Source organism: Erpetoichthys calabaricus, chromosome 7, assembly GCF_900747795.2.
Source record: "Erpetoichthys calabaricus chromosome 7, fErpCal1.3, whole genome shotgun sequence".
In the NCBI taxonomy this organism is placed as follows: domain Eukaryota; kingdom Metazoa; phylum Chordata; class Cladistia; order Polypteriformes; family Polypteridae; genus Erpetoichthys; species Erpetoichthys calabaricus.
In genome coordinates this window covers 69610223-69626103 of record NC_041400.2, presented here as the reverse complement: position 1 = coordinate 69626103, position 15881 = coordinate 69610223, and the positions used below count along the sequence as shown (strand labels likewise).

General features: G+C 38.8%; 1 protein-coding gene across 1 annotated transcript in view; it reads right to left on the bottom strand.

The window, feature by feature from the left end:
* ankrd34bb (ankyrin repeat domain 34Bb) overlaps positions 1–6001 on the bottom strand; it is a 49368-nt gene extending 43367 nt beyond the window's left edge. The window contains 1 exon segment of the mRNA XM_028805962.2: positions 5763–6001. The gene's annotated coding sequence lies outside the window, so the exon portion shown is untranslated.
* Between the last annotated feature and the right edge of the window lie 9880 nt (positions 6002–15881).

Below are 15881 nucleotides of genomic sequence, written 5' to 3'. Positions count from 1 at the left end.
TTGTATTTTATAAATATGTTCAGTCCTTTATATGCTGTAAAAAAATAACATCAATTCTTTTTTCACATCCCTGACCTGAGCGCCCAAAGATTAATTATATGAACACTGGCTGCTGGGCCACCTGATCATACGGTTTCAAAATATCTAGCAAATGGTTACATTACAACTAAACTGACACTTTGTTACTGGATTATAGGTGGCATACTTTTTTCTGTTTTGCTGTATGACTGAGCCTGGCAACGGTGCAGCATATTGATACGTTTGATTCTTGCCTTACACCAAGTGCTGCTAGGATAATAATAATGTGGGCATTTTTACTTCAATAAAAAAAGTATTGCATTAGGTTACTCATTACTTTAAAAAGAAATTGGACTATGTAACGCATATAAAACATTTATCTTGTTACCTCCAACACTGCTTCCAAGATTGTGCTGCTGAGCTTAGCACTGTATGTTCAGTTAATCAACATACTTTTAATGACTTATGAAATATTCTGACAGATTTTTTTCAACCAAGAGAAGGAATAAGGTGATCTCTCTTTTGCATTTTGGAGGACATTTCCACCCTTTACTATGGTTGCTGGATGCATCATGTATGTGAAGCTAACAGAGCACAATAGACATGCACAGATTGCAAAATCCTTAAGTGTAACCATCTTAAGGGTTTACATGGCCAAATAACTGATCTTAGTTTCTCTAACCAAAATAAGGATATACATGGAATTTCTGAAACCAGGTTTCTGTGAAATGGGGTTATTACAGCATATGTACAGTAAATGCACTCATTGTTTTGTTTAATACTAAATTTTAGTTTGTTATTTTGTGTAGGAATTGTATGTATTTATATACATTAGAACCTAAAGTTAATTTGCTGATCTTTTTATTTCCCATTTATCTGCATACAGGTTTACATTTTTCTTCTGTTTAAGAGAGGCACTCTTTTCATGTAATGATTTTTTTTTCTTCTTGAATTTCTTTGGTTCCATCTATTTGTTATTATAAATGTTAATAGCCTTTTCCAGCTCCATTTTGCCTAAGTCAATATGAATGTGGCTCTCTTGCCACCATGTGAGGTTCCATTGTGCGACTGTATTTTGCAGAGGCTATTTAAAATGGTGGCACACTGTCCAAGATGTTGGTTTCAATAAGAAAACTCTTTTGCAAAAAGGATTTAAAGGGAGTCATACTTGCATTTTTTCCTTTAATTTTGGTTTACCTATTAGACTTGGTTATTTTGGTATATTCAATATCTTGGTGTTGACCTTTGCATGTCATTATCACTAGGCCTTTTCTCTTTTTGTCCCCTGTTGAGTTTCACACATTTTGCCTTTTTTCAACATTTTATAATTGTTTATTTTTATTAATGCCTTTAAAGACAATTATGTGCTTATTTCTAAATCAAACATTATACAGATGGGATGGCCTAATGCAGTTGCATTATAGGTAAAAGTTACCTTCAGTAATGCACTGTGTGATGTTAAGGAATTCACTTAACCTGCAAATCCACCTATTGTAAAATATCCATAGAACCAATTATAAGATGGCCCTGTATTTGGGATACAAAAATGGGTCTTGTACAATCCCAATCCTAGAATTACTCCAGAAAAATCAAGAGGTTCAACCAAAAAGCTGTTTATGAAGAAATAATAAAGGTGCACAGAACAGTATAAGGGGAGGATGTGGAACATTGCTCAAGGTTCAATATAACAAGAAGTCTAGACTAACCGTGTCTCACTGGCAGACCCACTGTCCATTCACTAAACAATACAAAACCATACTCAGCTACTCACTTGTCTCGTCTTCCTTCTCCCAACCCAAGCAGGCTTCATTTTTACTTCTCTTCCAGCTCCAAGCTCTCAGACTAAGGTTCTTCTAAATGTGCACCTGCGAGCACCACAAGTTGTTACCTCGTGTTCAGCTGTTCCAGATACTTCTGAGTCATTCTAAACCCTTTTTAAATATTCAGACCACAGGCTATGGGTCCCAAATATTCTTGTCAAACTAGTTGTCCCCCTGGACTACACAGACCAGGAACCCTTGGAGGATGTTGCATGACAGTTCTGTTTCAGCCAGGATTCCTCACCAGGTTAGCGTTCAACTGTTTGTTTTGTGTCTTTATTGTATATTTTTGATTGATCTGTATTTCATTTGTGTATGATTTGCAATTATTTTACATTTTATGTATCTGTATCTAAGACTGTGTTATGGTGGGGGGGGGGGGGGGGGGGGGGGGGTTGTCACCCATCAATCACCACCAGGAAGTGCTATAATTCTAGAGGGTCTCCCCCGCGTTCCTGGTGGTTTATGAAGATTGCGCTCTGGAGTTAGTGAATTTACTTGTGTTTTGCTGTGTTTCTGCCTTTTGCGTATTTTGGATTTTTGATCATTTTGCTCTGTTTTTTTGACCACGCTATTTGGATTCTGCATTGGGACTTTCTTTACTTTGGATTGCTTTTGCTGGCAGCTCCTTTAGGTCTTTTGGTGTCTTTGGAGCTTTACAGTGTAACAGACCATTTTGTGAGAGTCAAACTTTTCATTTTATAAAGATCCTGTGTTTTAATGGTAAATCCCCCTTAGTAGGCACTATGGAAAGTGTTTTTGAAACATTGGCATTCTTAGTACTTTGGGACTCTCAGTCATAACAGTAGCAGTATGTTGCTTCTACCACCTAAAAGAATTGAGGAATGGAAAAAATATTACTGAGTCCCCTCAGTCAACCTTCTGTTATACAGTATGGACATTCGTGCCAGGCGATGTTCTCATACTGGCCAGAAAGTGCAATATACAATTCACTTTTCCACTCTGCTTTCCTTTAAACCAGATTTTACTTTTTTTTTGTATTGTAACAAATGACTTGCGTGCCAGAAAACCATTGTCATGGCCATGATGGTGTAATGAATGACCATGTCATTCTTTAATTCTCCTATAAAATCATCTCTTTCTCTGGTGTATTTGATAGTAGGCACCACCATGTAGTGCTTTACATAGTATTCATAGAAATTCAGTCCTTGCAAATCACAGCAATTCAAAATGAGAAGGGGAACATTATATACTGTACATGTTCACAATGATATAGTGCTTGAATGTAGATTAATCTATAGAGAATCTTTGTTTTTAGTCAACCAGCCATGCCTTCATGATTCATGATTTGGATTTTATAATAAACTATATGAAAATATGTTGCTATGAACGGTTACTTATTCAGTGTTGGTTTCTGCCTTACACCTACTCTGACTCTGGCACCCTACAGCCATGTATTGTAAAATGCAGGTTAAAAAATGGAAATTAATAAATTGTGGCTTCAAAAAAGTGAGTGTGGGTGTTTCCTTGGAATGGACTGGTGCCCTGTACATCATTGGTTCCTGTCTTCTGTCCAGTCTTATTGACATTTGCACCAGCTCCCACTGATCATGCACTGGATAAGCAAATTATGAAATGAATTATGATTGATGGATGCGTTTTTAATGATTTTACAGATTTAGTTGGCTTAAAGAGCTTTATTGTACACCTCTAAAGTAGAACTATTATATTGAATGATCTATCAAACTGCCTTTGTGCTTTTTACAGCACACCATAAGGTACTTCATAAAGTGGAAAACAATACGCTTTAAAGCAATAACCCTAAGTGCAATACAACATAATTCAAATTAAACACGAATCATAAGAATATAAACAATAGTAAAATTGAATGCAAATAGTAGTGGACTGATAATTAGGTTTGATAAATAGAACAGTATCATTATCGATACATGAGATACCGAAGTGCTGTTTAGAAGATAAAATAAACACCAGCATTGTCATCAAGGATGTGGGTGATGCTTTCAGAAATTGGGTGCCTCTTCCATGGTATTCTGAACATGCCGCCTATCACTTATGTTTTAAATAATGGGTAAGGAGACTTTGATTTCATGTCATATGCATGACAGTGCCCTGTAATAGACTGGGACCCCATCTGAGGTTGGTTCATAACTTGCACCAAATACTGTTGGATAGAATCTTACCTCTAAAAGCCTGAATTGGAATAAACATATTCAACAAATTCAAAACGTGCTTTGCGAAAGGTCATTCCTACAGTTCTGTTGAAATGTTGTAAAAATGCACTCAAAAACTATACACCACTGAACACAGGTAACACATATTTATACCACAACAGAGATAAAGCATAATGTCTAACAGTTTCATATTTTTGACAAACCTTATAATCACTGTGAAAAGAACTGTTTAAAGATTTAACACTCGTTTTTTTTCTTTTAGCTCTTAAAACATTGCACATAATATTAATGGAAAAACAAGAAAATGCATATTCAAATATTAGCCTTTGAATCTAATGAACTTGTAACCGTTTTTGGGGATGAAGTTCGGGAACAGAGCAATAAAAAAGATTTGTTTCTTTTAATAGCGCAGAGCAAATTAAAAGTTTATATCACATACAGTCTATATAGTACAGTATTATATCTATCTATCTATATATATCTATATATATATATATATATCTATAAATCTATCTATATATATCTATATATATATATATATATATATATATTTATATATATCTATATCTATATATATCTATATATATCTATATCTATATATATCTATATCTATATATATCTATATATATATATATCTATATATATATATATATATATATATATATATATATATATATATATATATATCTATATATATATATATATATATATATATATACACACACACGTAATTGGAATATAATTACTGCGAACCATACAATGTGGATTCAGGTGGCGTGTCCTTACTGGTGACACAACAAATATGAATGTAAGTATTTCGCAAACCGCACACTGGACAGTTTTCTTTCGTTTCTTCAACTTTAACAATCTCTTGGGGGGAAAAACATTTTGCATGTAACTAGGCAATCAGGAAACAAATCTGTGGTCCAAGGTGGCTGCTCAAATTGTTACGAGCGGCCCCAACCAGCAGACCTGCTCCTTACACAGAGACAGGTTGAGAAGATACACTGTCACAGCGCGTTGCCGCACCCACCATGCGACGAACCACCTGAGGACCCCAAATTAGGACCCGAGTGCAGCCGTGCAGCGCGTGACACCTCAGCACCACCCTAGTTCGAATAGACCAGTGTGAGTTTTTATTTTATTTTTATTTTTTAATACAGTGGCTGGAGTGCCAGTTCTGCCACCAACCCCCAAGTTTTCTCTGCTTGCTGGGCTGGATGCAAATTAACGTCATACCCAGGACAGAAATAATGTTTAAAGATCTTCGCAGAAAAGCTTCGGTCTCGCAGGCACTCGTCCCCTCTCCTCCAATTTCACAGAAAATGAATGGGGCCCTAGCTGCTCTGACCCGCAGGGTCATGTAGCCAATCTGATAAAAAGTTCTTAATTTTTTAAAATAGTCACCGTCAATTTGAAGCTAAATTTAATAACCTGTCAAACTGCTCAAACATTTTAGACTAGTGAGACCGATTCCATTTGAAAAAAAACAAATCATCCTGTCACAGACTCTTCTAAACATCTTAGGGAAGTCCTTAAATATATCACTTTAAGGGTTCTCTTAAGAGAGTTTCAGTCTCTGCCACTACAGAGTCGCAAAGTGATTTTTAATCGCAATTTCCTACTGACACAGATCGTGGTCAGCATGCAACTACCAACGCATATACGGCGAGATCATCCCGACAAAAAGCAAATTCAGATAAAGCCTTTATGCCATCCACTTCAACGGTGAACAATGTAAGTGACTAGGGATATCCCAAACTGAACTCACCCACACCGTGGTCTCAGGTCACCCATTATTCGCAGATTGGCAGAGATGTGTGAAGTCCTAAGTTCAGTTACTCCATTAGAGAGCAGCTTGTTACGATATTTTATTTTCTTCTCTTTACAACGAAGGCAAAAGATGTTGACGTTTCCGTTTGCAAAGATTAGGATTAGTTTCGGCCAGTAAACTCAGTACCAACAATTTCTGCTGCAGGTGAATTTGCTTGTTTGTTGCCGGTTTTTTAAAGTCCGTCAAATACTCGGGAAGGCGTGGTGTCGTGTGAGTGACAGGTTTCGAGCAGCCAACTAAAAGAGTCTCCGGACGAACCTTTTGAAAGGCTAAGGCAACGCTAGGGCTCTTTAAACCTTTAAGAATAATGACGCGCCACGTGGAATGGGGGAGAGTAGACCTCTAAAAGGGGATATTTTCTTAACAGAATTGTTGCAGCCTTATAGCAATGATTTTCAACGAATAGCACAGTTCAATTAAATATCGCTCCTCTGCGATCATTATATAATTTGCTTAAAAATAAATTGAACAAGATGTGTCAGGTCTGAAAAAATACCAAAGCTGTTTTCTGGAAACCAGCTTTGTCCGATTAATAATTTTAAATTTGACTTTCTGCCTCACTCTTTCCCTGGAAACATTGACTATTTGTCAGATTATGTAAGTTCTTATTGTCTCATCAATTAAAGAAGACAAACAGTAATAAACCGATAATTTATGAGGAGGCACGTAGTAATATTACAGAGCAATAAGCAGCTTGATAGGGAGAGTGAGGGGACGGTGGTGTATTAGGTATCATTATAATGCCAATAAATAACGTTCCCGCTCTTGGGATTTAAAATGTTATAGTGTCGCAGACTAATTCAATAAACCATCCATCCATTTATTTAAGCTTTTCTTATCCATAGCAACTGATGACCCTGACGCTCTGGGTTCTCTGACTAAATGTCTGTCTTGTGTTTTTGTATGGATGAGTAGCAACTTCCTCAAGTTAAATAAGGAAAAAAAAAATCTTATTCGTTAGTAAAAATGTAAATAATAAGAATATTAAAAATAAACTTGAACCCACAGCATTAAAAGTCACCTTTTTTAACTTAGTTATCTGAATTGTAAATCACATAATAACCATATTACTAGGACTGGAAAATCCTGAGAAAATAAGTCACACTTTTGCTTTTAGTCGGTAAATTACAGTAATGCACTCCTAACCAGTTTACCTAAGAAATACTTCAGACGGTTGCAGATAGTTCAGAATACACCAGCAGGAATGTTGGCAAGAACAGAAAACCTGAGCACATCTTACCACTTTTAGCACTGTTGCATTGGTTACAAGTGTCCTTCGGAATAGATTTAAAAATAATAGTAATAGTATATATAAAGCCTTAAATAATCTTGCTCCATACTATTTTTTGGAATGCTTGTCCCCCTACTTTCCAATGGAGAAATCCATGGTGTCAGCCTGGTGTATTTAGGAAAAAAAAAAGCCTTCTAAAAAGCCATTTTTTTTAAAATTCGGCTTTTTTCATAGATTCATTTTAATTCTATTCTTAATAATCTACATATGCACAGAATTATCATACTTTCAGTGAATACACAATCATCATTAATCTTGACTTTTTTCTGTGTTTTTGTGTCTGGTGTGTCAGTGGTGGCATTCTGTGCCCACACCACATGATCAAAATTGAGCTGCTTGTGATGTTTGAATGAAAGCAGATACCATAACTTCCCACGAGACCCACCACATCAAATCTTGTAAGAAAAAGACTAAAAAAACAAAAAACCAAAAAAAAAAAACCAAAAAAAAAAACAATAAGGAACTACTTAAAACATTTTGTGTTAGGTAGAATGACCAGTGGAGACTGGGCAGTCTTTTGTCCTTGGAACCCCTGCAGATTTTTGTTTTTCCTCCAAGGTCAACTGGAATTATTTAAATTTTTTTCTGTCATCTATGGCAATTTGAACTTATCATCTGACTCGCATTAAGGGACATACAAACTAGGGGACTCACGTATAACACCTTATGTAGAACTCACACTAAAAGAAGAAATTTTGCATATTTGAATATGCAAATCAATATAAATAGCCACTTCTGTTTAGTGTTTTGTTAAAAGACAATGGCAAAAGCACATATAAAAAAGAATTTCAGTGAATGCGAAATGGAAGTCCTGCTCAGTGAAGTGGAAGCAAGAAAAAACGTACTGTTTGGTGGCTTAAGCAGTGTTATAAGCCAGGCATGTCAAACTCACTACCATTGGTGGGCCGCTTCGACTGCCATACGTGTGTCAGTGGGCTGCACTGTAACATACTGAAAACTTTAAAAAATGTAACACTTACAGTTTAAAGAAAAGCAATTTATTTCCACACAATCTCCGTACAACAGCGTACAATTAGAGCCTTAGCCTCTTAGCTAGGTCCTTATATTATTATAAATTATTCATTACATTATATTATATTCATTGCTTATATACTGTAGGAGTTTTACAGTATGAGATCTATTTCTTTTGTCCCGGCACTTGGCATCTCTTGTTAGTAACCAGCTCGTCAATATCAGGCTTGAAATCTTGTGCAGCTGCAACTTTTATGAGGGATGAAAGGTGCTCGACGGTAAGTCTTGAGCGATGTGGGGTTTTGGTAGCTTTCATTAACGAAAACAATTGCTCATAAAAGTAAGTGCTTCAGAACATTGACAGTACTCTCGATGCCAACTTACGGATCTGAACATACGAGGGTGGCAGGTAAGCATACAAGCCTGGCACACCAACTTCGTTGTATTTTGCCTTCAGAATAGAATCTGACTGCAGTTCAATCAACTCCATTTGGATATTCTCAGGCGCATTCTCAACGTTGTAAGAGTAGGGTGATGTAAACAGAGCAAAGTCCTGTTCGTGTGAACTGAAATCATTGCTCAGTAATTCAAGTTGGAAAACAAATCCTCCAAAAATCTAATTTTACTTTACTAAGTTTACTTCAAAGTTTAGATTGTAAAAAAAGCCGATATGCAAAAAGCCCCCTGACCTACACTAATTTTACAAACTCAAAATCACAAACATTTGTTAATAAACAACTCACCAACTTCTCGCGTCCACTTCAGATTTTCAGCTGTAGTCTGCACTAACTGTTCGTTACAATACTAGCACAAAATTACATAAAACTAGAGCAAAAAAACGTGAAAATATGCAAGCTATTACTACTCGTGATGGTCAGTTCTGCCCAGTGGCCAGTCTCAGCAGCCCAGTCAATAGTGTAGCCTGCTAGGGGCGGCTCTAGGCTCGTGGCGGCCCTGGGCAGGGAAAGAATCGGTGGCCCCTTCGCCCGCCAGTGTCAAAATGGTATGTTATGCACAGCGGATAGCCATGTCCGTTGCAGACACTGCATAGCTGCCTCGTGATCATGTCGCGCTTCTATATGCGCGTGTCCGTAACTTGAAAACTAAGTGGTGGCCCATGATATTCTCATCACGGCAGAACGTTTTAATACTACATATAGCTTACTGCTCTGACTCGAGCAACATTAGTAAATACAGTGTACTAATTAACAAGAAACAATATTTTTCGGCCACATTGCCGTCAGCTGTGTCATTATTTTCTCTTTCTGTTTTATATTCAATATATATTGGCGTGGCGGCCCTGTGCAGGTGCACAGTTTGCACATGCCTAAGGCCACCCCTGCTGCCAGGCTGCTGCAGCCTAGCATTTCAGTTGTGACGTCGCGGCTCATTAACTTTGGACAAGGCTGGTGGCTATACTAGCGGATGACGTTTCCGGTACCGTAATGCCTAGGGAAACACGCTTTTGTCAGAAGGCAGAAGTAAGAAAAGTCAATAAGTAACGCTGAAGACACAGAATGATTCAATCAGAAACGATAGTAATCATTTTGTGCAAGTTTAGTGCTATCTAGAATCTGTCGTGCGGGCCGCACAGATTTCTGTTGCGGGCCGCATGCGGCCCCTGGGCCGCGTGTTTGACATGCCTGTTATAAGCAACAAAAGGAGATTGATGGAGTGGCACATGCACTCCAAAGTTCAAGTTCAGAAAGTCGTACTGTGCTCAAAATAAAAAAAAGTGGTTAGACGAGACGTTCCTGAAATTGCACTTTGATGTTTTCCCATTCAACCATAGTGTAAGGAAATCTTATACATCCATTATCCACCGCTTATCCGAGGTCGGGACGCGGGGGCAGCAGCCTAAGCAGGGAAGCCCAGACCTCCCTCTCCCCGGCCACCTCCTCTGGGAGGACCCCGAGGCGTTCCCAGGCCAGCCGGGAGATATAATCTCTCCAGTGTGTCCTGGGTCTGCCCCGTGGCCTTCTCCCAGTGGGACATGCCCGGGACACACCCTCAGGGAGGCGTCCAGGGGGCATCCTTACCGGATGCCCGAACCACCTCAACTGACTCCTCTCAATGCGGAGGAGCAGCGACTCTACTCAGAGTCTCTCCCAGATAACTGAACTCCTCACCCGATCTCTAAGGGAAAGTCCAGCCATCCTGCGGAGAAAACTCATTTCGGCCGCTTGTATCCACGATCTTGCTCTTTTGGTCACTACCCAAAGCTCGTGGCCATAGGTGAGGGTAGGAATGTAGATCGACTGGTAAATCGACAGCCTCGCCTTTTGGCTCAGCTCTCTCCTCACCATGATGGACCGTTGCAGAGCCCGCATTACTGCGGATGCTGCACCGATCCGTTTGTCGACCTCCCGCTCCATTCTTCCCTCACTCGTGAACAAGACCCCGAGATACTTGAACTCCTCCACTTGAGACAGTAATGTGTTCCCAACCCGGAGAAAGCATTCTACCCTTTTCCGGCGGAGCTTTCTAACTACCTCGGCCCCTGATACGGACGGCCCCCCCCCACCCCCCCGGTGTCCTCCAGCTCTGCCTCCTCTAAGGAAGACTTGCTGGTGGGATTGAGAAGATCCTTGATGTATTCCTTCCACCGGTCAATAACGTCTGCAGTTGAAGTCAGCAGGGCCCCATCTCCACTGTACACAGTGTTGGTGGAGCACCACTTTCCCCTCCTGAGGCACCTGACGGTTTGCCAGAACCTTCTCAGTGTCAACTTAAAGTCGTTTTCCATGGCTTCCCCAAACTCTTCCCATGCCCCGGTTTTTGCCTCAGCAACAACCGATGCCGCCACACGTTTGGCCCACAGGTACCTCTCAGCTGCCTCTGGAGTCCCACTTGTCAACCAGACCCGGTAGGACTCTTTCTTCAACTTGACGGCCTCACAAACCTTAGGGGTCCACCACCGGGTTCGTAGATTGCCACCACGAGAGGCACCGACAACCTTGCACCCACAGCTCCGTTCTGCTGCTTCGACAATGGAGGCTCAGAACATGGCCCATTCAGACTCAATGTCCTTCACCTCCCTTGTAATAAGGTTGAAGTTCTGCCAGAGGTGGGAACGTCTGGCGGAGGAACCGGTCAGAAAGCTCTTTAACTGCCAATCTTATATATTTGGATGACAATGCCATTCCATACAGATGGTATGGCGTGACTCAGTGATGACTGAGAAATACCAGAACGGTTGGCCAGTTCACATAAAAAACCTCCTATGGCTAAAAACCCGAAGGTAGACAGAACTTGCAAAGGAGCAGGTAGAGCACAATTTCTCAAAGTCTGCTTTTGTAAAACCAGCCTGAGTTCAGCACACAGCTCCAAAAGGACAGCCCTTGGAAATCTAAATCGACTTAGAAGCCAGTCATCATCATCATCGTGGGACAAGAAGTCAGCATGATCTCTAAATGTGCGTCCATTTGCGATGTCTTCTAACAACACTGAAGTAGCCATGGTAGTTAGAATAGTCTGACCATTCCATGCTCCATTATTTTGTTTCAGATGGATTGCAATCAAGTGGTTTAAATTTGTAAACAATATGCAGTTAATTTTGTATATTTGACAAAGCACGTGTTATGGATACAAATCTAAAAAGGAAAAGAAACCACACCGAAACAGTAGCACTGCTTTGATGTGGAGTTCCGCCAGTTTATAAAGCAGAGCAGAAAGGTGCGTACAAATGGTCTGAGGCTGCCATGAAAATGTGTCTAGCCAGGTTTAGCTTTTATACATCTGGACGTGAGCATGGAAATGGGCAAACACACTGTTTATACATGAGGCCTCAGGTTTACATTTGAGGATTCTAGGTCTCTATTAATTATACAGTATATTTATTCTATGTAAATGTACATTATTTATTTTTGTATACTATTCATTTTTATTATTTATATTTATTTTATACATTTATTAATTTCTTTGATGCCTTGTGGAGCACTTTGAGCTACATCTTTTGAATGAAAACGTGCTACAGAAGGAAAGGTTTCTGGATAAACTGATTCAAGCTTGAATGCAAAAAAAATAATGTTTCAGAATGATTTACCCAAATCTTGAATTTTTGTCAGAACAAGAATTTTCAGAGAATTTTCAAAACTGCTGTTCATGAACAGTTGCCATTTAACCTTTTATTATTATTATTTTAAAAAGAGGCAAAAATGATCAGGTCATAAGAGAAGTATACAGGAACAGAACATTCATCCCAAAATAGTCTTTCAGCTGATGGAATAAAGTGCTCTGAGAACTGTAACATTTGATAATAATGCCTCGGCCACATATAAGAGATATATAGAATCAATTTTTATTATTTTAACTCAAATTAATTTGGAAAAAAAATGATTTTCTGCTCAATTTGATACTATTTCATTCTTTTGTTTACCAATGGCAAACAGTTAAACACTTAGATTTTATTACATAACATAATAAATTAATCTGAAAAAATGGTGAATATATTTATAGGCAATGATCAATTCATGATAGGAAATAACAATGTGATGATGTGGGTTAGCTCCATGCTACTGGTTCCTTCCAGGAGCCTCTTGAATCCACCACTGTCAATAACATTACTGCAATGAGCTGGACAAATGAGGACACATACTGTACATATAACAAGGGGTTGGTGCAGGTAAATAGTGCTTTTGTTTAAAATCATTCAAATCAGTGTTCAACAATGCAGTGCTCAAAAGGTTCTTAATAAATAAATAATCCTTTAAAGTGGTACAAGAATGGAGGTTAAAACAAGTCAATAAATAATCCTTTAACATCGAGGTTAAAACACTGTGCAGGAAGGTTCTCTTAAAAATCTTCGGCTTACCCCAAACGGGACCTTGTAGCTGAGAAGACTCCTATTTGGCAGTTCAGCCAACTTTCTCCTCAAGGTTCGAGCCCATGCAGCCCATGGCTCCCAGCAGAGTACCATGCCGAACCTCACTGCTCCTAAGCTTGGGCCCCTGCACAAGGGCACAATTCCGAGCTTCCTACTCCACCTGGCAGGTTTTGCATTCCTGTGGTCCATGGTGCCCCCACAGGATGCCTCACCGAGTCTTCCAATACCCTTGCAGCCCTTAACGCCTTTCTCGGCGAGTCGCTCCATCTGAGCAGTGCATCACTCCAGCTCTGTGATCGCTCAGCTGGAGTTGCCTCCTTCAGCCCCTGAGCATCAACCGCACAATCCCAAAGGACTTCCTCTTGGCTGCCTGCTTTCTCTCTCTCTCTGTCTCGTTGACACACTCATACTGGCTCTCTCCATCTCCTGTTTTTTCTGCCATCTTCAAACCTCCATCTCCAATCTTTCTTTTTCGACTCATTTCAGATTTTTTTTTTCCTCTCTTCCCCCTCTGTGCAATGCATGCTCCTTTTATACAGCCCATCCTAATTGAGACGCCGGCACTCCCTCTGACGCACAAAAAGGTATCTGACTGACTCTGGCACTTGCACATGCCTTCATGATCAGCTAGGCACCCCCATCAGACCCTAGAGCGAAGCACATTTACACACTCGCTTGCGCCCAATTAGAATGGGCACCTCACAGGGAGCAATTATTTATTTGAAAACTCGCCCAATGCCATGGGCCACTCATCACAAACAACAGAAAGGAAATAAGTGTTTAATAGCACTAAGTCACTGCTATGCTCTTGTTGCCTTGGACTCTTTTGTGCTTGCTTTCCATCTTTCCTCAGCTTCTCATGTACTTTTTTCCACAACACAGAAAACTGCTCAAATTTCACGTTTCCTAAATTCTTTACTTCAGCTTCCAAATCTACTCTTATGTTTTTCATCTCTGGACTAGTTTCTTCCTCATCGTATTAATTTGAAAAAAGGTCACTGCATTTTGCATGGATCAAGAAATTGACCAAAGTTGTTTTATAAATGAAACAAAACAACTTTGGTTGTATTGTTTTTAACTCAAAACATTTTATTGTTTGTTTTCATAATGCCTGGACACCACCTATTTAACTAAATGATAACAATTTGCTTATTGACTGTACTATACAGTTTGACCGTGCCGACTTATTTAAATGTGAAGATTGAAAAGCTATTTTACAAGTCAGTTTTTAATGCAGGAGTTATGCCTTTAATCTCCCTTAATTTTGTTTTTTTCAGTATTAAAAGTGACAATTAAAAATAGTGTTACATATATCTGGGATGCAAATGAATTTAACAGTTTCATTAAGACGTGTAAACCAAACTTTTCAAGAAATTGCAATTTTTTGTAATTATTACTGTTAGATTCCATTTTTAATAAAGCAGACAACTTTAAATTTATTATTTTGGTTCAATGTGCATCACATAAACATTTAACAATTTTAGAGCTATAGTTCATACAACCATCAATTATCTAATCCTGATTTATGCAATTTTGTAGTTGCTGAGAGCCACAGGTTACTCTGGCAGCACTGGGACCAAGATAGGATCCCTCCCTACCTGGAGTGCCAGTCCACTGCAGGCAACACTCACTCACACTGGGCTAATTTGGAGCTACCAAGAAAAGTTAACTACCAGAAAAAAAAAAAACCCCAAAAACTCAAATTGACAGAAAATGACACAAATTCACATAAACATGTACTTGACCAGAATTTGAAATTGGTCATTTGGAGGCCGGAGGCAGCAGCATTCACCTCTGTGCCATTTTGTGTTTAACTGTAGTCAGGAAGGTTAAGTTGCACGTCTATCAGAGCAGGATAGTAAGGTAGATTCTTTGACTGAACCTGTCACATTGTGTGTGCAAAGGCCTCACTACTGAACTTGAATGTTTCATTCAGGTTATTACCTCACCTGAATTTTATGCCATGTTATTTAAAAGGTCTACAGTAGAAACCGCCACAACTCCCAATGTGACATTATAGAAGTAATGTTACCATCTACCTTTGACAATGAAGACACCAGACAGAAAAGTGAATGTAAATATGTACAAAACAACATATCACTGAGTGAAGGATTTTGTCCAGCACTTGCATGATACATACAAAAATATCTGTGAATACTTAGGCTTAGGCATTTCAGCACTGCTTAGAATTCCACTCCATTCCAAGTTTGATTCTACTACATAACATTTACATAGTCATATTGTAGCTTTCCATTGTTGCAGACACATTTCTACATATTTATTAACTCTCAAAATTTTACCACCCCAGCTCTGCTCTGTTAAAAAAAAAAAAAATCGCATATATGTCACCATGTTTTTGGTGCTTTGTGCACACCTACCCAAGAAATGTAAGGTCTCAATATTTAAATCTACACTGAAGAAATGTTTTGCCTAAAACAGAACATTGCCAATCTATTACACTTAATTTTTCCATGTGTTTTACTCATATATTTTATGGTTTGAATAACAATGGTTTATGGCTAAGGTGTCATGGTGGAAATTACAAGATGGAAGGTTCAGTCCACAGCCCTCCCTAGCTGAAGTGTTGCTCAAGTTATTTATTCCATTACTACTCTAATCATATAAATATGAACTGCTGTAAAATTGTACTATAATTATATATTATGCACATAAACGCCAATCAGCGACAACATTAATACAACTGACAGGTAAAGTGGACATATACAGCGCATCACTTTTTCCACATTTTGTTATGTTACAGCCTTATTCCGAAATGGATTCAATTAATTTTTTTCCTCAGAATTCTACACACAACACCCCATAATGACAACGTGAAAAAAGTTTGAGGTTTTTGCAAATTTATTAAAAATAAAAAAATTGAGAAAGCACATGTACATAAGTATTCACAGCCTTTGTCGTGAAGCTCGAAATTGAGCTCAGGTGCATCCTGTTTCCCCTGATCATCCTT